We start from the raw sequence: 21,884 nt of genomic DNA, 5'->3' as shown, positions 1-21,884 counted from the left end.
TCCAGACGTTCTGGAAGTGATTGTTGGTGAAGAGGAGCAGCAGGAGTGTAGCTCCAGTGTGGACCAGCAGGAGGCAGAGCCCCCCCCACACATTAAAGAGGAACAGGAGGAACTGTGGAGCAGTCAGGAGGGAGAGCAGCTTCAAGGGCTGGAGGAGGCTGATATCACCAAGTTCCCATTCACTCCTGTCCCTGTGAAGAGTGAAGATGATGAAGAGGAAGCTCAGTCCTCACAGCTTCATCAGAGACAAACTCAACACATGGAAACAGAAGCTGATGGAGAGGACTGTGGAGGACCAGAACCAGCCAGGAACTCACATCCACATTTACAACCAGAGACTGAAGACCAGACTGGAGACTCTTCTGATCCTGAGACTGATGACAGTGCTGATTGGAAGGAGACCAGAGAACCTCAGTCAGCTTTAAACTCTCTGAAACATGATTCAAGATGTAAGAAAACATTCAGCTGCTCTGAGTGTGGGAGAAGATTTGGCCAAACAGGAAATCTGAAGAGACACATGAGAACTCATACAGGTGAAAAACCTTTTAGCTGCCCATTCTGTAAGAAATATTTTACACAGAGTGGACATTTACAAAAACACATGAGAATCCACACAGGAGAGAAGCCTTTTAGCTGCTCTGAGTGTGGAAAAGCTTTCACTGATAGTGGAAGCCTGAAGAACCACATGAGAACTCACACAGGAGAGAAGCCATTTAGCTGCTCAGTTTGTAAGAAATCTTTTACACAGAGAGAAAGTTTACGGTCACACATGACAGCCCACACAGGAGAGAAAAGATTCAGCTGCAGTGTTTGTAACAAAAGATTTGCCTGGCGTTCTGATGTCAAAACACATAAATGTGTTGGTCAGATGGAAACAGAAGCTGATGGAGAGGACTGTGGAGGACCAGAACCAGCCAGGAACTCACATCCACTTTTACAACCAGAGACTGAAGACCAGACTGGAGACTCTTCTGATCCTGAGACTGGTGACATGGAATAACGTTTGTGCCTTTAAGTCCAAGCTAAAGTTCTCAAGTATCAACATCTGAATAGAAGACATTATATAGTGTGGTAGGAAAAAGTACACTCTTATTTCAAATATTTTATTAGATATTGTTTTGTAATGTCTGTCATATTATCAATTATAATCAAGAAATAAGACAAATGTAACCACATATATTCACTTCTTTCTAAGTAACGTATGTTTAGCAAGATTCACTATTAATCATGTATCAGTATGGGAGTTTATTCAATATACATTGGGTTCATGTTTTAATTTTGTGTATCATGTTTAAGCACAATTTAGGCCCAGCAGTCTCAGAGAGGAGACTTTTCTCTCTGAGTCAGGGAGACAGGAAGTGCAGGTTGAAAGCTATCTTTAGTTTAAACAAGGGAGATGTGAGGGAGGTAGCATAGGGAAGTTAGCCTAGCAAGGTGTTTCCTGTCAGGGAGAGGAGGAGTTTTCTCTTTGGAGCAAAGCTGAGATGGACATATTATGGTCTGTAGAAAACTATAAAAACTCACTTGTGCATTGCCATGTTCCAAGGTAATATGATCAGTGACACCAACATGATTAAGGTCTTTTGACATGTATAGTGTCTCCTATGCCACTAATTAGGCCATGGTAAAGCTAATAAAGTAAAGAAATATAATTGTTTGATATGACCGGTGTGGTCACCAGGACATGCTGAGTACCCTCCAGGATGAAATAAAGTGAAATCATTTGAAGTAAACCATCTGTTGACTAGCATGTAGGTTAGTAGTTATTGTCTGGGTCACAACGACCTAGGTGTACTTAAGAAAAGGAAGCTGAGAGGACTGTTAGAAGTAAAAATATCACCAGTTCAGGTCCATCTAAATATGTAACAAACATGAGGTAACTGTGGGCGTGAATGTGTCCAACTGACACCGTCCAAAACGCTGTATAAGAAGAGAGTCATGTGAAACTTAGTTGTCTATTCGACCGACTATCACCGGTGGTCAGTTGATGTGTTTGTTAAAATGTAACAAATAAATCTGCATGGAGTGAATATCAACAGTCTCTGGAGTCTTCATGAAGTCTTTGCATGGAAATAAAATGGATAGAAAGGCCATTGGACTGTTTGCCGTGGTCATTTGGTGGATACACAACAAAATGGCGATTGTTGTTAGTTGTCCAGTGACAATATGCGTCAGTGGGGCCGTAAACTGTGTCGAACTCGCTGGGAGGAGAGCCTCCTGATGCAGCTCGGGAGACGTTCTCGGAGGGAATGAGGAGGAACAGTTAGACCCAGCGACAACGGGTCAGCGGACCGCTAACGTTAGACCCAGCGGCAGTTGGTCAGCGGACCGCTAACGTTAGACCCAGCGGCAGATGGTCAGCGGACCGCTAACGTTAGACCCAGCGGCAATGGGCAGGCATGCAACCTCCTATCAGTGAAATTTTCCGTTTTGAAACCAAAATGGGTCACCTACGTGATTTTTGCAGATCCGATGAGAAACATATTTTGGTGGGGGGTCTGGTCCGGCCACAGTTTTATAATGAATCAAAAATATTTTTACATCTCTCGTGTGTTCTGTGCTAATGCTTCCTACGCCACCCCGAATAAACACCAACAAAGAAACCCCCACCCCGCTGTATGCGTGCCGCTCACACACAGACATGCTAGGAGGCATGCAGTGTAAAGTTCACGGCTCGATCCGAGACCTAGACCTCATTATACATCCATGTCCCGAGACTCACTGACAACATCCTTTCTGGTAACGTTAAAACTAATGACACAGTATCCACTTCAGTTATCTACTAGTCTAGACACACTTTTATCATTATGAATGTACGACAGCAAACGGATAGAGTTACTGAAGAAGTTATCATTGATAATTAACGTGATCATTTGCTAACGTTAACGTAAGTTACGTGTTGGCTAACAATGTTAGCTGACTCCTCTCCAGCTTGTCATGACAACGTTAGCTTACGTTAAAGGGAAGCTATGCCAATTTTCCACCTGTATTTGTCTTTGCAGTGTGGGATGAACGGTGTTTGGCTTCCCCTCATTGCCCTAAACGTTAACTAACTTACATGACAAACTACATAACGTTAATCTTCTTATCAAAAATATGGGTACTGACAGTGTGCTCCAAATGCACCTTGTGCCTTAACAGGCTCTCCATCAATGGGTCGAAACTAGAGGCCATTAGAGCTGTTCTTCTCAAAGCCCAGGAACATTAAATGTCTAAAATCAGGGTGCAAAGTTTGTCAAAAGGGAGGTAGAGAGAGTTAGAAAATAATATATCTTATTGTCCACCATGACAAGTTGTCTGATTAAATTCAGACAGTGAGCTGGATTACTAGGGCCCTATGAAATCCGTTTTATTTTTTTTTCAAATTCCGTTTTATTTTATTTTTTTTTCAAATTCCGTGTTTTCGGATTTATTTTTAGCCCTTTCGGAATTTTCGGATTTGCTTGATTTCTTTTCACTTCTAAGCAGTATTGGCCTTTAAAAACTCAGTGACACAAACTCACAATTCAGCTTTTTTATTTAAACTGTTAATATATTCAGCAAAGCACATTCAAAATGACCTAAATAAAAGCTTTGGTTCCTCACCTATAACAATGTTGAGGACACTGCGTTCTCGGTTGTCTGAGGTTTAGTTGACAACAACGAAGATTTTCTTTCCACGGATCTCTTGCACCACTTTTTGCGTGTGCTGGTCAAAGACCCACGGCAGGTGGGACTGAGGCTGCTGGCGTTTTCTCCCTGCTTGCAATGTTTAACAAGAAACGGACGCATCCTCTTCATTTTCTCTAGCGGTATGTCAGCTTCATCACACAAAATCTTCCACAAACTCACACCTTGCATCTATTGATTTTGTCGTTGCCTCAATGGTTACCTGGAGGGATTTTCCCGCTGAAGATTTAGCTTTGTTCTTGAGATGAGCTTTTGATTTCAAATGGTCGTTACATGTGTCTTTGCGGGTCCAGTCAACAGTATGTTGACAAAACTTACAAAACAGTCATCCAGATTCATAGTAGTCGTTGGGGTATTGTTCAGCCCAGTATTTAGCAGTTAATTCAGAGTTTCTTAATTTTTTTGCCACCGTTGTCTTATCGGTAGGCGCCACTTGCTTCGACATTTTTTCCCTCACAACAAACTCAACTTGAGCGTGATGACGTATGGTTACTAGGCAACAGGCTGTGCCATTTGGCCACGGTTTAGGTAGAGACCTGTCTCTGCTTTTTGTTAAGACCTTTCTCTGCTTGTTGTTTTAAACTGAAAAATGAGAAGGAAGTTTATTTAATATGTCAACAAAATATATGCAAATTACGTGCGATTCCGCGTGTATTAAAATGTCTAAAAACGACCAAGCCTATGTTATATATTTTTATGAGTTATAATTTTTTCTGTTTATTGATCCCCAGTGGGGAAATTACAATTTTGTTAGAAATCACTACACACAGGCCTGAAATACACACACATGCTCAGGACCTATTCATGCACAAATGGAGAGATGTCAGAGTGAGTGGGCTGCCAGTGCTGGACCAGCGCCCTGAGCGGTTGGGGGGGGGGGGCATCATTGAACTGGCATCTCTCCAGCTACCAATCCACACTCTGTACTTTGGTCCGTATTGGGACTTGAGCCAGCGACCCTCCGGTTCCTAACTCAAGTCGCTACGGACTGAGCTACTGCCACCCCTAACCTAGTTGTGTTCTTTCACTATCCCAAATGTTTCCAGCAAATTCAGAGAAATCTGTTATTTTATTTTCAGACACGGAGCGTTTCCTTTAGTCGCCCGTCAGTGGCGTCATATAACCTCTCACCCTCTACTTACTCGTAACCCTCGTCAAAACACGGGCACCCAGATGATATGTTCAGGAGTAATTGTAAAAAGGTGGGGTGATGGCGCAGTGGATATGACACATGCCTTTGGTGTGGGAGACCCGGGTTCGATTCCTGCTGTGATACATCAACCAATGTGTCCCTGAGCAAGGCACTTAACCCCTAGTTGCTCCAGAGGCGTGAGACCTCTGACATATATAGCAATTGTAAGTTGCTTTGGATAAAAGCGTCAGCTAAATGTAATGCAGCATCATTTTGTGATTAATTACATGCCACTTTGCAACACAGTAATACAACAGAGACCTTATTTATTGATACATATCAATATCAATCCAGCTTAACGTTACTACAATGTGCTGGTTGACAAGTAGCTAACGTTAATGCTAGCTAATGCTTGGTGGATAACATTATAGGATTACAACATCGTTCAACACGCTCATTAAGTTATTTTTAGTATGATTGTTTTCACCATGGTTAACAGCACTGGTCTAACCCACGAATGAGTTCACCAGTAACGTTAATGTTAGCTGTATAGATAGACAATTAATCTAATGCTAATTTAGCCAGCTAGCTAGCACAGGCAGTCTGTCTGCCTCACTCCCCCGGCGCAGAGAGACTCAGTCGGGATGACAGCTGACAACTGCCCCGGGACACTACTAGCTAGTTACCGTTAGCCCCTAGTCAGCTAGATAGAGGCCAGGCACTTTCATTACAGCAATCCCCCCGGCCAGCACTTAACTCCAGTGCCTGCCTGGAGCTTACAACACTAACGGCAGTTTAATGAAGTGTCGGGAAACAGACCATATCAGACCCAGCACCCGAGTCCCAACAGCAGCCATCCAAACGTTAGCTAGCTAGCTAGTCTCCGTTAGCGCTACCGGTGTCCGTGCCGAAAATCTCCTCTCTGCCGAATTTGTCCCCCTTAGCTGTCTTTACCATTAGCTAAATTAACCCGACAAAGACAGATAGGTTAAGCACCAAAATGAAAAGTTAAAGGTCCAATATGTAATATATTTACTGTAATAAATCCAAAAATGACCCCAATGCGTCATCAGATATTAAGGAAACATGCTAAGTTGAAATACTATCTTTTCTGACAACAATGCTAATGCCAGTATTTTCTTCTTTTGAAATTTCCGTTCCGTGATGGAATTTCTGTTTGTGTTTTGGCCTGTTTGTTGTTATCAACTGCCCAGATTGTCAGCCAGGCCGGGTTGCCAGATATACCTGTAGAAACGTAAACACAGCGCGCTACAGCAGTAACGTTAGTACAGCCGTGAAAGCAGCAAACAAACGAACAGGATCAATGGAGATTGATTTTACCCGACAAAAAAAAAGGCATGTTTCTAATAGTTGCGTGACCAGAGATGTAACAAACCCATCTGGGTAAATATTGGAGATGTATTTGAAAGATGGAGACAGCTTAGAACCAATTTATCACAGCTACTAGGGATGTCATTTCAACATTTGTGTAGCTACTCCTGTGTGTCTGTCTGTGATGTTTGTCTCCACCTGCAAGTGGCAAGGGGCGTGCCTTGTGAAACTAGGTCAAGAGGCGTGGCCATTCATCCTACTCCGTTCTACACAGCTGAGGCACATTCCATGATTCACCTCTGCAGTATTTAGACCCGGGCTGTTTACCTCTCCAGCGCCAGATCGTTACATACTACGACGTGGTAACTTGGCTCCCTGCTCGTATGTTCTCGTTTACTCTTGTTGCTTTGTAATCAGTTCCTCTGTGCAGATTCCACTGCTGCCTGCTGTTTACCTCCCGTGCCTCACGCCACTCAGACATTTCTACTTTCCGTGCCCCGCCATGCCTCCTGTTTCACTCCACTCAGACATTTCCACCAGCTTCACCTGGATTCCATTGTGGAGCTCCATCGTATCTGCCATCGCCTGATTCCTCCAGGCTCCAGCTTACTCCCAGGAATTCCAAGCTCAGCCTCGATTGTTCACCTTCCACTGAGTATTTGCTTTGATTAAATTACTTGAACTACTTATCTGTGTCCTGGTGGTATCTCTGTGTGCTGGGTCATAAAGACAGTCCTAACAGAACGATCTGGCCATGGACCCTACAGAGATACCCCAGGCTGTTCAGGAAGATGGCGCCCAACGGGCCATCCATTCCGAGGGAATTTTACTAGGCCAACACGACCAGTTAATCCGCACCCTTCTGGAAAACAATCAGCAGCTAATCAATCAGGTCACCAAATTAACTACACAAGTTGCTAACCTGTCTGTTTCCAACCCACCTTCTCTCTCTGCTCCTTCCGTCTCCCCACCTGTTTCCCCAGACATGGCGACCGCGCTGTCTCACCGCGAGCCTCCCATCACCTCACCGGAGCCCTTCGCTGGAGAATTGGATAAATGCCGTGGATTTCTACTTCAATGCGGGTTGATCTTCCAACAACGGCCGCAGTCCTTCGCCACCGAGTCATCCAAGGTACACTATGCCCTGGGGTTGCTCAGAGGCAGAGCACTGGCTTGGGCCGAAGCTGTATGCATTAATCAAGGGTGGTCGGGATTAACTTTTGATGATTTTTCCTCTAAACTGAAATGTGTTTTTGATCATCCGGACTACACTGGGAGCGCTTCTAAGCGACTGATGAACCTAAAACAGGGTGCGGACAGCGTGGCAGATTACTTGATTGGGTTTTGGACACTGGCGGCGGACTCCAAGTGGAATGAGGAGGCACTGCAGGGAGCTTTCCTCAATGGTTTGAACGAAGCTGTCAAAGATGAACTAGCTGTCAGGGATGAACCCAATGATTTAAATGGTCTCGTGTCCCTTGCTATCAAAATAGATAACAGGTTGCGGGAGAGGAAGCGAGAGAGAGGCGGCCGGCCACACTCCACTGGTCGGATGTCAACACCATCAATTCCCCTTGCCACATCCTCACCGTTGCTGCGCCCCATCTCTCCTGTTCCAGCCTCGAGGGTTGAGGATGAAGCTATGCAGCTGGGTCGGACTCGGCTTACCCCTGCGGAGCGACAGCGCCGATTCCAGGTGGGTGAGTGCCTGTATTGCGGTGAATCCTCTCACTATATTGCAAAATGCCCCTCTCGGCCAAAAGACAGGGCTCGTTGGTAAACGTGGGCCTACTAGCGAGCCCAGATTCAGATTCAGTACCCACAGGACCCCGATTACAAATCCCAGCCACTTTGCAATTTAAGAATTTGTCCCTGCCCCTCTCTGCTCTCATTGACTCCGGTGCTGAGGATAACTTCCTCGATATCAACCTCGTCCCTCAAGCTGGTTTCCCCATTATGCCTATATCTTCCCCTCTCCGTGTTACTGCCATAGATGGTCATCTCCTGGCGAAGATTACTCACCAAACCGTCCCTATTACATTAATTCTTTCTGGAAACCATCGTGAAACAATCACTTTTAAGGTCATGTCCGCCTCAACTACTCCCCTTATCCTCGGTTTTCCTTGGCTGAGTTTTTATAACCCCCAAATTGATTGGCAGCGTCATGCTATTCATAGTTGGAGTAATCGTTGTCATTCTGAGTGCCTGGGATCGGCCATTCCTCCAGCTGAGACCCCTCCTGCAGTCATTAAAACTCCACCTGTTTTATCCTCGGTTCCTGAGATTTATCATGACCTTTCGGAAGTTTTCAGTAAAGATAAAGCGTTGCCACTACCTCCCCATAGACCGTATGACTGCCCTATTGAGCTGCTGCAGGGAGCCCCGTTGCCTTCAAGTAGGCTGTACAATCTGTCCCGGCCATGGAGAAGTATATAGGCTATGGAGAAGTATATAGGTGACTCTCTGGCTGCTGGAATCATCCGCCCTTCGTCGTCCCCCGTGGGGGCGGGTTTCTTTTTTGTTGAAAAGAGACAAGACATTACGGCCATGCATTGACTTTCGTGGACTAAACAACATAACGGTGAAAAATAAGTACCCCCTGCCGCTTATTAACTCCGCTTTCGAACCCCTTCAGAGCGCCACGGTTTTTTCTAAACTGGACCTCCGCAATGCCTGTCACCTTGTTTGTATCCGTCAGGGAGACGAATGGAAAACAGCTTTCAACACCCCTTTAGGCCATTTTGAATACCTGGTCATGCCGTTTGGCCTCACCAACGCCCCAGCGGTTTTTCAGACTATGGTTAATGACGTGATGAGGGATTTTTTGAACGGCTTTGTTTTCGTGTATCTCGATGACATCCTCATTTTTTCTAAATCCCTCGAAGATCATGTATCCCACGTCCGCCAGGTCCTCCAGGTCCTCCAGCGCCTTTTAGAAAATAAGCTTTATGTTAAAGCGGAGAAATGTGACTTCTGTCAGCGTTCGGTCCCTTCCTGGGATTCATCATTGAGAGTGGGCAGGTGTCGGCTGACCCGGAGAAGACCAAGGCGGTTACTGACTGGCCCACGCCCACCACTCGTAAGCAATTACAGCGTTTTCTGGGGTTTGCTAACTTTTACCGCAGACTTATTAAAGACTTTAGTCATGTGGTAGCCCCCCTTACAAGACTCACGTCCCCCAAAGTTCCTTTCCACTGGTCTCCCGAGGCTAGTCAGGCTATGGAAAGGTTACAGAGACTGTTTTCCTCCCCACCGGTGTTGATCCATCCCGATACATCTTTGCAGTTTGTTGTGGAGGTGGACGCATCTGACTCTGGGGTGGGAGCCGTTCTCTCCCAACGCTCCCCCTCAGACCAGAAACTCCATCCCTGTGCCTTTTTTTCTAAAAAAATTGTCACCTGCAGAAAGAAACTACGACGTGGGGAATCGGGAGTTGTTGGCGGTGAAGTTGGCACTTGAGGAATGGCGGCATTGGCTAGACGGAGCTGAACAACCGTTTGTGGTGTGGACTGACCATAAAAACCTGGCCTACATCCAGTCCACCAAAAGACTCAATTCTCGTTTAGCCAGATGGGCTCTGTTTTTCAGCAGGTTTAACTTTAATCTGACCTACCGACCCGGCTCTCGGAATGTTAAACCCAACGTTCATCGACTCTGAGGATTCCAACAAACCTGAAGCAGTCCTGCCTCCCTCCTGTGTTGTGGCCGCTGTTCGTTGGGGAATTGAGTCGCTGGTGAAAGCGGCCCAAGTTTCAGATCCAGGACCTGGAGAGGGACCCCCGAATCGGCTCTACGTCCCTAATTCTGTACGTTCCCAGGTTTTGCAGTGGGTCCACACCTCACGTTTTGCCTGTCACCCGGGGATGCATCGCACTCTGACGCTTTTAAGGAGACACTTCTGGTGGCCTTCGGTGGAAACGGACGTCCGAGCCTATGTGGCGGCATGCTCAATTTGTGCTCGGGGTAAAGCCTCCCACCAATCGCCCTCTGGATTTCTGCAACCCCTTCCAGTCCCTAATCGCCCCTGGTCCCACATGGCATTGGACTTTGTCACCGGCCTACCTATGTCTGAAGGTAATGATACTATACTTACCATTGTGGACAGATTCTCTAAATCTGTTCACTATATAGCATTACCTAAATTACCTACTGCCAGTGAGACAGCTGACCTCTTAGTCCAACATGTATTCCGTCCCCATGGAATACCTGTGGATATCGTTTCCGATAGAGGACCACAATTCATTGCACGTGTTTGGAAGGTATTCTGTTCTGCCCTTGGTGCATCTGTCAGTCTGTCTTCAGGGTTCCATCCCCAGTCAAATGGTCAGACGGAGAGGGCAAACCAGGATCTAGAAGCGTCTCTCCGTTGTGTGGCTGCTCAACACCCCACCACCTGGGCGAAACACCTCCCTTGGATTGAGTACGCACATAACTCGCTGACCACCTCCGCCACTGACCTCTCTCCTTTTAAGGTAGCCCTGGGTTTCCAACCCCCGTTGTTTCCTGCCCAGGAGAAGGAACTGGCTGTGCCCTCTGTGCAGGAACACCTTCGCTGTTGCCACCGGGTTTGGAGCGATGCCCGAGAGGCCCTGCTTCGGACCACGGAGCGAAATAAGGAGATGCCGGATAGACACAGAACACCTGCTCCCCCGTACCACCCGGGCCAGGAGGTCTGGCCTTCCTCCCGAAACATCCCCCTGCGTACGGAGTCCCGCAAGCTTCCCCCCCCCCCCGGTATCTGGGACCCTTCGTCATTGATTCCATTGTGAACCCCTCCGCTGTTCGGCTTAAGTTGCCTCCAGCGATGAAGATCCACCCAACCTTTCATGTGTCCCAGCTTAAACCCGTGTCCTCTAGTCCCTTGTGTCCCCCTACGGAGCCCCCGCCTCCGGCGCGGTTGATCGATGACCACCCAGCCTACACGGTCCGTCAGCTCTTGGACGTTCGAAGACGTGGTAGGGGATTGCAATATCTGGTGGATTGGGAGGGGTATGGACCGCAGGAAAGGACCTGGATCCCCAGGAGGTTCATTTTGGATCCACAATTGGTGACTGACTTCCATGCGGCACATCCTGACAAGCCTGGTGGGACGCCAGGAGGCGTCCGTTGAGGGGGGGGGTACTGTTGTGGGTCAGCTGCCTTTTCTCCCCATCCTGTGTGTTTGTATCTCCCTTTTCCCCTGTGTGTCTGTCTGTGATGTTTGTCTCCACCTGCAAGTGGCAAGGGGCGTGCCTTGTGAAACTAGGTCAAGAGGCGTGGCCATTCATCCTACTCCGTTCTACACAGCTGAGGCACATTCCATGATTCACCTCTGCAGTATTTAGACCCGGGCTGTTCACCTCTCCAGCGCCAGATCGTTACATACTACGACGTGGTAACTTGGCTCAGTCTCCCTGCTTGTGTGTTTTCGTTTACTCTTGTTGCTTTGTAATCCCTTCCTGTCTAACATCAGTTCCTGTGTGCAGATTCCACTGCTGCCTGCTGTTTACCTGCCGTGCCGCCTGCCTCACGCCACTCAGACATTTCTACTTGCCGTGCCCCGCCGTGCCTCCTGCTTCACTCCACTTACGGTGCAGATCCACCTGGCCGTGCGACGCTTCTGTCGCGCCGCGCTCCACTCTATTCCTATGGGTGACGTTAAGCGACTTCAACGTGCACACAAAGCATTCCGAGAAGGCGGCGCTGCATTTGAGAAAATGTTGCGCGTCAAGAAGCTCGCCGATGCCCATCTTTATGCAAATGAATCCGGTGAATGTGATGCGACTATCCAGTTGAAGTAGACGAAAATCTTTTAAACTGACCTTTGTCGATCTGAAATAAAGACAGATTCAGCAACTGCACGGCCTATTTCTCGCTTAAAATGTTTTCAGAAACATGTTTCGGTGAACTATTTTCGTAAAATACCAGATCGTTTTCTCAATGAGCCGCCATGACAGTCTGTTGAAATTCTCGAGAAGCCAAACCCACGACACGCGTTCGTTCAATCAGCTGCCGGTCAGGGGCGTGGAGCATCAACCATTGATCTATGACGTCGCGACACCACGCTTCAGTCGTGTCGGACATATGGATCTGTACCGTCAGACATTTCTACTTGCCGTGCCCCGCCGTGCCTCCTGTTTCACTCCACTCAGACATTTCCACCAGCTTCACCTGGATTCCATTGCGGAGCTCCGTCGTATCTGCCATCGCCTGATTCCTCCAGACTCCAGCTTACTCCCAGGAATTCCAAGCTCAGCCTCGATTGTTCATCTTCCACTGAGTATTTGCTTTGATTAAATTACTTGAACTACTTATCTGTGTCCTGAGTGGTATCTCTGTGTGCTGGGTCATATAGACAGTCCTAACAGCTGGGCAGCTATTTTATTTGAATAACATGAATAAACGTTACTAAATGTAACGTGAATTAACTTGAATGGGTAAACTCGTCCGTGAACAAATGCATTCTAACCAGCGAAGGCGTTTAATACTAAAAACTACAACTCCCACAATTCCACGCAACTTCCCAACGTCATCAAAAGTTTGTGTTTACCATCCATTGTTTTGCAAGGGGGTAAGCTTCTCCTCGGACCGCGAACCTCCTATGGCGCCATTTAGATGCTACCAAGCCATCACCTCCCGTTAGCATCCCATTGACTGCCATTCATTTTGACGTCACTTTGACAGAGAATAACTTTACATCTGAAGAGTTTAAAGACTCTATTTGTCCATTGTTTATTTCTAAAGAAACACGACAATGTATAAAAGGCTCCATTACCTTGTACCTCACGTTATGGCTCCGTAGCAGACGTTTTTATAAAAATAGGCTAACGATTGGGTCATAACCACGAGACTTACTGTCTCATAGTAGAGGAATTACCGTATAGTACAGGAGAAGCTCTCAGGCAGTTTGGACTTCCATTAGCTGTTTAAGTTTAATTACTAATGTTAACTATCATTGTAGTGATCAATAATTAGCCTGTGCCTATGTTATCTCCTTACATATACCTACGCTCTCCGTCTCTGCTAGATTGGGAATGATTGAGATTTCTCTTGGCACAGCTACCAGAAGACTTCCAACTTTCAGACAGGTTGCTCACGTCACATCTACGTCTTCAAGCTCAGTTGGAGGCTGCTCAGTAACGCTCAGCCATCACCGGGAAAGAGACTTCACTGGTCTCCGTCCAGAGACACGAGATCTGTTGGTCCATTCTTATATACAGTCTATGTTGTTTTGGCAGAAAGTTACATATTGTACGTTTAAGTGATGCTTTTGACTTAAGCTGCAGATCATCTTGCCTTTGCTGTCTCACAGAACTTACAATTCATAGTGTTTCCTGCTTCATGAAGGTGAAGTTAATGTTCACCTTCAGACAAACAACAAAATCAGATGAAATTACACTGCAAGACCAAAACTTGTATCTTCTGTTTGACACATTAAAAGAAAAAGGAAACAAACTACCATTGTCTTTAATTTGGTTCATTGTTTTCACTGAGCTCTGAACATGTATTTGTATTTCTTCCAAAGTGTATTTTAATCATTATTCTTCTTTGTGTGTATTTCTGAGGAAGTCTTGAACACTTCCGGACTTTTATTTTGAAGCTCAGCAACTAATCTACACCGGAAGCTGTAGTATTCACTGCGGCTTCACACTTTGAAGATGGCGTCTAGCAGGAAGGTGTGTTAGCAGAGTGTCTTAGTTGTGTTGAGAAAGAGGTAAAATGAGTAAAGTCCAGATGCTGAGAGCGTTGGTGGAGCAGCGACTAACTGCGGCTGCTGAAGAGATATTTGGGCTGTTTGAAAGAACGATAGCAGAGTACGAGGAGGAACTTTGTCGTTCAAAAGAGGAGAACGAGCGACAACGGGAGCTACTGGACGCTGTTTACAACCCTCAGCTTCGGCTACACAGAGCAGGTTTGGTCATTAAACCTTCAGGTGATCTTTCTCTCCTTCCTGTCATCTCTTCTCTCAGCAACCATATGACGATAGGACGTATGTAAATAAGCATTTATTCATAAGATCTATTGTAATCTTCGCTCTTTATCAAAAGCCGTCTTGTTCACCGATTTACATGTGGAAATATGCTGGTTCTACACACGCTAAAAGTCCTAATTATTTACATGGAGTCTGGTGGGTTTGGTGATGGTGATTTCGGGGCTGTTATCTAGATAAACAAAGGTTCTTATTTAATAGGTATTTCCTTAGGACTGTATAGGTGATGGTTACATAGTACTGATGTTCACCTTGGAACACAACAGCACAGAATTGAAACCACTGAGGCTTAGATTGTGTGTGTGTGTGTGTGTGTGTGTGTGTGCGTGCGTGTGCTTGTGTCTCTGTGTGTGTCTGTGTGTGTTTGTATGTGGGTGTGTCTGTGTGCTTGTGTCTCTGTATGTATGTATGTATGTGTGTGTGTGTGTGTGTCTGTGTGCTTGTGTCTCTGTATGTATGTATGTATGTGTGTGTCTGTGTGTGCGTGTGTGTGTCTGTGTTAGGGATGTCACGAGAACTGATACTACCGACACCTTTCGGTTCTAAAATGACGAAACACCGGCGATGCCCATTTTTTTGAAGCACCGTAGGCACCGTTAGAGACGATGCCAGTGTTAGCAGCATCGGTGCTGCGCCCTCTTCCGGAACTGATGGGGGCGGTATCCGCTTCAGAGTGTTCCAGTCGGTACATTCAGAAGTAGGACGTCACGAACAAGTGGCCACAGTCAGTCCTTCGACTTCCGGTACATATCTTTTGAAAAACTATGAACCAGAGTCAGTCAACGGAGAGTAAGAGATAGATTCTACCCGACCTAAAAAACTGCATGTTCACTGCAAACTCACGGTCCTCAATTCCTGATTTACAGCCCCCCTCTCTTGGCTTCAAATAACTCACCGTTGTCGGCTACGGCCGCTGAACAGGCTACACGTTGTTCCTCCGGTAACGTTAGCCGTTAGCAAGGTTAGCGTGGCATCGTTAGCCAGGACCAGTCGGGATAACTTTACTGGCTGTGTCTCAATTGTTTTTGCGAGTAACCAACTCGGGTACTCTAGCTATATAATTCAATGTGAGTACACAAATGTTGAATTAACATAAAATGCCCATCCCTTCCCTTGTAGCCATGATCAATTAGCCTGAAGCTAATGCTTAGCTACCTGTTCAGGAGGAAATTAGCCAACTCTGCGACTTACAATTGCTATATATGTCAGAGGTTACACGCCTCTGGAGCAACTACCGGTTAAGCGTCTTGCTCAGGGACACATTGGTTGCTGTATCACAGTGGGGTTCGAGCCCAGGTCTCCCACACCAAAGGTACGTGTCATATCCACTGGACCACCACCACCCAACTGTCCCTGTGTCCAACTGTTAGAAACACTGTTGTTGTTTTTGCACAGTACCTTTTTGAAAAGATGCCTGGAATGTGTCTGGGTACACTAGTTGTTGCACTATGACCATTAAACTAAGGTCATTGTACAATTGAGCTACGGACACCTGATCAACTCCAGCGATCTTACTGACTGTTTTGACTACTCATTGCAGTTTCTTCTGGTCCTTAATGTACGTGTTACCAAAGGCACAAATAAGGCCAAATGATAAGACACTCTGCAAGAGAGCTTTGTAAAACATCTGAAGAATACAGCTGTCTATTCTAAAACGATTGAGTTTCCTCAGCGAAAACATCCTGTTCTGCAACTTTTGGACTTATTTTGTGCACATTCATTAAATGTCAGTTTATTGTCTATTTCAACACCCAAATATGTGTATGTTGTGACCCGCTCTACCACTACACCATTTATGTTTGAGGGTGGAACTATAATTCCCTTTTTTATTAAAATCTATGGTCATCTGCTTTGTTTTCTTCGCATTAACCACAAGGAAATTATCTGTACACCATTTAGTAAAACCCTGCACCTCCCTCTCAAAACCCTCTAGGGATGCAGTATTAGACTTAAGAATTAACCCACTAATGCTGTATCATCAGCGTATTTAAAATAAGTGTGGTCTGAAGAGGTTGCTTGGCAGTTATTGGTGTATAAGGTGTATAGAATAGGGGACAGAATGCACCCTTGTGGTGCCCCTGTGTTTATGGCTTTTAACGATGAGACACGAGTTGAATTTCACTTGTTGACTACGGTTTGTCAAAAAGTCAAAAATCCACAAAATTAATCTTGGGTTAACCCCGAGGTGTACCAGTTTTTTTTACCATCAGGTGGGGTTGGATTGTGTTGAAGGCACTGCTGAAGTCTATTAACCCAATCTTGACAAGACTCTTTGCCTGTTCAAGGTGCATTATATATGTTGTTTGTCAGGGTCAGCAGTGCATCTTCAACCCCTCTCTCAAACAATTACGCCTTGTTAAAGTCCCCTGCTACGATATGTATCCCCTCTGGGTGATCGGGCTGCAGTTTGTTCACTATGGTTAGCAGTGAGCCAAACTTGTGGTAACATTAGCATCGGGGGCTATGTAGCCGGCAGTGTGCTGTGTTCGTGGTAAATAAAATGGCCTGTATATCACCGACAGGGCTTCCAGGTCAGGTGAGCAGTGCTGGGCAACGATCCTGCTGTTGGTACTCGATTCATTATGCACAAAGACGCACAGTCCTCCTCCTCTGGTCTTGCCGGAGTTCTTGTCTCGATCCTGCCTGTAGCTAGCTCGGCCTGCTAGCTGCCGACAACAATCCACGGAGCGCCCGGTCTGGCTATGTCCCCCGGGATGTTACGAGCCGCCTGGAAGGCTCTCGTTAACGGCTGTGTTGTATCGTAGTCCTATATTGATTAGTTCAGTGTGGCTGCGCTTGTATAAATATACACCGACAGGAGAGCTAGTAGCAGCTGCACAATCGCGCGCCGCCGTCTTTGTTGACATTAGTGAATGTGTAGCGTTCCAATGCGTGTTTTGAAGTGTTTTTTTCTAAGTAATTTAAATACTCGATAATGTCAATTTGCACATCGTTAACGCAACAATGACGATATTATCGTAGATGATATATATCGCACCGAGGGGTGGGAATCTCTTGGCACCTCACGATTCCATTTGATTCCGATTCAGAGGCCAACGATTCGATTCTAAACCGATTATCGATGCATCTCGATGCAACAATTTTTTAATGTACATTTCCATGCGTGATTTAAAAAAAATATACATATAAATCAGAGTTTGCTAATCACTTCCTAGACAAAGCAGCTAGAAAAAGCGTAGATTTTGACATATATTTGTCACACACAAGTTTTAATGAAATGTTTTTGTCTACTGAGGTCTTTGTTTAGTAGTCGTTCCATGCTGAAGCCTTAAACGTGCTCGTGAAGTCCCCTTCTCTCCAGTAATCTTCCACGTCAGAGGCTCAGTCATGTTTAAAGGTGGAGAATTGGCTTCTTAGAACAGGAAACATGAGGTGGTCAGATGTCATGTGATAGAGTAGATCAACAGCCTAGATGTGTTTGCCTAATTATTTTATGTATGTCTTATTAGATCATGTGTATATTTATAAAAAAAAGTTTTTCCTTTTGGCCATTTTTGTGTGTTTTTTTTCTGCCTAAACTCTAAGTTGTTGTCCATTATCCCGTCCTCTTTCAGTCACTCTGTTGTCTGGAGACAGTCACTTTGAAATAAAAATCAACACATAAAAAAAAATTAAAAAAAAACTTAAATAAAATAATTATAATCGATTATTAACTTATCAGAATCGTTCTAGAGAGAATCGCGATGCATCTAAGAATCAATTATTTGTCCCACCCCTAATCGCACCCTAGTATGGGCACAATCAAAAAATCTTTCCATTGACAAGGAACTACACCAATGTCTATTGACAGCTGGAACATCCTTTGAAAGGGCTGTGCCAACTGATCTGCACACACCCTCAATGTCCTGCTGCTAATACTAGTGATAGACCGATTTTATCGGCCGGCCCATATATCGGGCTGATATTTGCGTTTTTACGTGTATCGACATCGGCCGATACGCGGCTGCTGCGTTCGCTGATAGTTTTTTCCCGGCATTATTTACAGACAGGCGTCCACAGGCAGCTCTGTGCTGCTGGAGACGCTGCAGTTCACGTGCAGACCATGCACTGCCCCGCCCCCCTAGCACCATGGCAATTAATCATGCTCTTTATTTCAATGGCTACTTTTCAGGTTTATTGTTTTCTTAAATTATTTAAATGTGTTGACAAAGGACATTTTGTGATGACCTGATTATATCTGTCTTATAATATGTCAGCAAGCAATGCATCATCAAGGCTGTGTTGTAGATGTTGACCCTTGCACAGTTAACCATATGCAGTGCACCCATCCATATGATGCACATTGCAACACATAATTTGGGTGATATGAATGTAAGATGATTGCAGAAGTGACACTGATCTGTGTTTTTGTTTATTATTTTTTAAAGAAATGGCAGAGCAGATTCTGATAATCTTTACAATAATTTTGGAAGGTTGTGCTGCGTTTGGCCCCTGGGGGCCTCAAAGAGGGCTGAAAAAACATATTATGCACTCCTGGCTGGCCTGAAATGAAGTACCGCTAACTTTTATTTAACAGGGGTATAAATGTCAAGCATAATTTGTGGATTACATTCTGCTAAAACTCATTGAATTACGCATAGCCTATAGCTTATTATTTAAAACCGGTAGATGCCTCCAGATCCTCCATTGCACATGTGTTTTGTGCTTGTGCCATGTCTGCTTTCTTCAGGGCACATTGACAAAAAGACTGGATGAAGGCTGCTCAGGTTAAAAAGTTTAGGGTGCAGGTGCCTGTAATAAGTCCTAAAGGAGATATAGTTGAAAGTGTCTCTATTGAAGGAATGTTCTAATTTGAAATCAGTATAATGTGGTGGAAGGCAATCCCTTATATTTGGCCAATGTATGAACTAACCTAAATTATGGTGCACTTGTGCTCTGTGAATGTTCACAATTTTTTTGTGTCATGCGGTTCTTTCATTATGTACTGAAGGTGAACCGATATAGTATGTGGGGACTGTATTTCAGGGGTGTCTGGTGGACCTTAAGCAGCAGAAAATGTGTCTGGCATGCTGATGATTGTACTTTGTGGATGTGCACAATTGGTTCAGAAACAGTTTGAAGCGGTACTCTCAACATTTAATCTAGGTCAATTGTATAATATTGTATATTGGGGCCACATTTGAGGGGTGTCTGGCAGGCCCTTTGCAGCGAGGAATTTGTCTGGCATGGTGATATTCGGGTTCGGAGGGATGTGCTTTTTCATTTCAAGGTGGTTTCATGTGGTAGCTCCTTCGTTTGATCTAGGCCATATCTGAGGGGCCCTTTTTTGGTGTCTGCCGGGCCCTTCGCAACGGATAATTTGTCTGGCAGGGGCCATTGAGTACTCTGTGTGACCTGCCTGTTCATATCAGATTGGTTTGAAATAGTACTTTTGAATGTTTGATCGAACACATTTTTTCAGCCCTCTTTGAGGCCCCCAGGGGCCAAACGCAGCAGCTGGGCTCCGGCAGACATCCATATCTGCATATGAGATGTCATCCCCTGGATGCCCCTGTGCTCAAATGTTGGTACTCTTTTCGTTTGATCAAAAGGCTCTGGGCTGCCAGACTATTAGGGACACTGCCTGGCTGAACATGCTGTGTGGAAGAAAGAGGTAATACCTGGGGGGGAGAGCTTAGCTCTGCAAGCTTAGATAAGCAATAGTCTCTCCCCGGCCAACTTGGCATCATAAAAAGGTTGCAGGGGGAAGTCCACACTGTGTGGCAAAGGAGCATCTGACGATGTTTTCCAAGGTCTATTGTAAAATGAAGGATTGGCCACCCAGCTCCTACAGGTTGTTGCTCACCAATAGGGTGAGTATTAAGTGTCCTAGTCTCATCAGGGCTAAGGGCCCTTTCATCTGAGGTATAATCCCATCCTGTTTTTAGGACGTTTTCACACCTGAAAGTTCAAACCAAGGTTCATGTTTTTGTTACATTGTATACATTTGATCCGTTAAGTTTACGATTAGCGATTAATGTTTTGCTCAGACAGAAAATCATTAATTTACAATAAGAGAATACGTTACTGATGCATCGTTGCATTTCAAGTGTTGCTAACGGTAACTTAGCCTACTTACTTGATGGCCTATTCGGGGTGTGTTTGGAATCATATACAATCCCGTAATTGTCTCCATCTGTTGAAAGCCCCACCGAAGTTGACTCGCGGCTTTTCCTGTGTTACAAAAAAAACTGTGACTACCTGCCATAAATCATTCTGTGACTACGCGGGAAAAATCGAACCCGAGCAACGGCACTAATTAAAAACTACCTAAAAATAGCGATCTTTTCACTGTTAGTCTCGTTTGCTGTGCTCAGCAGCGCAGTTGCATTATTTTGCCACAAGAGGTCCCTAATATGTCAGTCAACAGCCTTTCCAACAGTTTTCTAAGGCTGAAAAGTAAGACTAGTAGTGTAGATGTAACCTACGTAACTGACTGAACAACCAGTGTTTCTTTATAACAATCACAATCGAGGTGATAAGATACAGTTCCACAACATTTCTCTGTGTGTTTCCTGCAGATGTTGAGCAGCTGTTGGTGGTTCAAGAAGAGGTTCCCCCTGAGCAGCAGGAGTGTAGCTCCAGTGTGGACCAGCAGGAGCCAGAGCCCCCCCCATACATTAAAGAGGAACAGGAGAAACTGTGGAGCAGTCAGGAGGGAGAGCAGCTTCAAGGGCTGGAGGAGGCTGATATCACCAAGTTCTCATTCACTCCTGTCCCTGTGAAGAGTGAAGATGATGAAGAGGAAGCTCAGTCCTCACAGCTTCATCAAAGACAAACTCAACACATGGAAACAGAAGCTGATGGAGAGGACTGTGGAGGACCAGAACCAGCCAGGAACTCACATCCACATCCACTTTTACAACCAGAGACTGAAGACCAGACTGGAGACTCTTCTGAACCTAAGACTAATGACAGTGCTGATTGGAAGGAGACCAGAGAACCTCAGTCAGCTTTAAACTCTCTGAAACATGATTCAAGATGTAAAAAAACATTCAGCTGCTCGGAGTGTGGGAACAATTTTGGCTTCAAGACACATCTGAAGAGACACATGATAATCCACAGAGGGGAAAAACCTTTTAGCTGCTCAGTCTGTAATAAATCTTTTTCATACAGTGGATATTTACAGAATCACATGAGAATCCACACAGGGGAGAAGCCTTTTAGCTGTAGATTTTGTAACGAAAGATTTGCCCAGCGCCCACAGTTCCAAGAACATAAATGTGTTGGTCGTAAAACTGAGGAGAACAGAGAGGCAGAGCCTCCATCCAGGAACTCACATCCACATACACTTTTACAACTGGAGACTTTTAACTCTCTGAAACATGATTCAAGATGTAAGAAAACATTCAGCTGCTCTGAGTGTGGGAGAAGATTTGGCTTCAAGTCATGTCTGAAGAAACACATGATGACTCACACAGGAGAAAAATCTTTCAGCTGCTCAGTTTGTAATGAATCTTTTACACAGAGAGGACATTTAAAGCAACACATGAGAATCCACATAGGAGAGAAAAGATACTGCTGCACTGTTTGTTACAAAAGATTTGCCCAGAGTTCTGATGTCAAAACACATAAATGTGTTGGTCAGATGGAAACATAAGCTGATGGAGAGGACTGTGGAGGACCAGAACCAGCCAGGAACTCCCATCCACTTTTACAACCAGAGACTGAAGACCAGACTGAAGTATCAAACAGAATTCTTTATGTATCAACATCTAGATAGAAAACATTATATTGTGTGGTAGGAAAAAGTACACTCTTATTTTAAATATTTTATTAGTC

At 45.2% G+C, this 21,884-nt stretch overlaps 1 long non-coding RNA gene across 1 annotated transcript; it reads left to right on the top strand.

The window, feature by feature from the left end:
• The first annotated feature begins 622 nt into the window (after positions 1 to 622).
• Positions 623 to 21,884, top strand: LOC118493385. The gene is made up of 3 exons (XR_004895347.1): positions 623 to 1,027; positions 3,180 to 3,181; positions 21,788 to 21,884. It is a non-coding gene; the product is annotated as an uncharacterized LOC118493385 (long non-coding RNA).

Source organism: Sander lucioperca, chromosome 16 (genome assembly GCF_008315115.2).
Source record: "Sander lucioperca isolate FBNREF2018 chromosome 16, SLUC_FBN_1.2, whole genome shotgun sequence".
In the NCBI taxonomy this organism is placed as follows: Eukaryota; Metazoa; Chordata; class Actinopteri; order Perciformes; family Percidae; genus Sander; species Sander lucioperca.
This window is presented reverse-complemented; position numbering and strand designations above follow the sequence as displayed.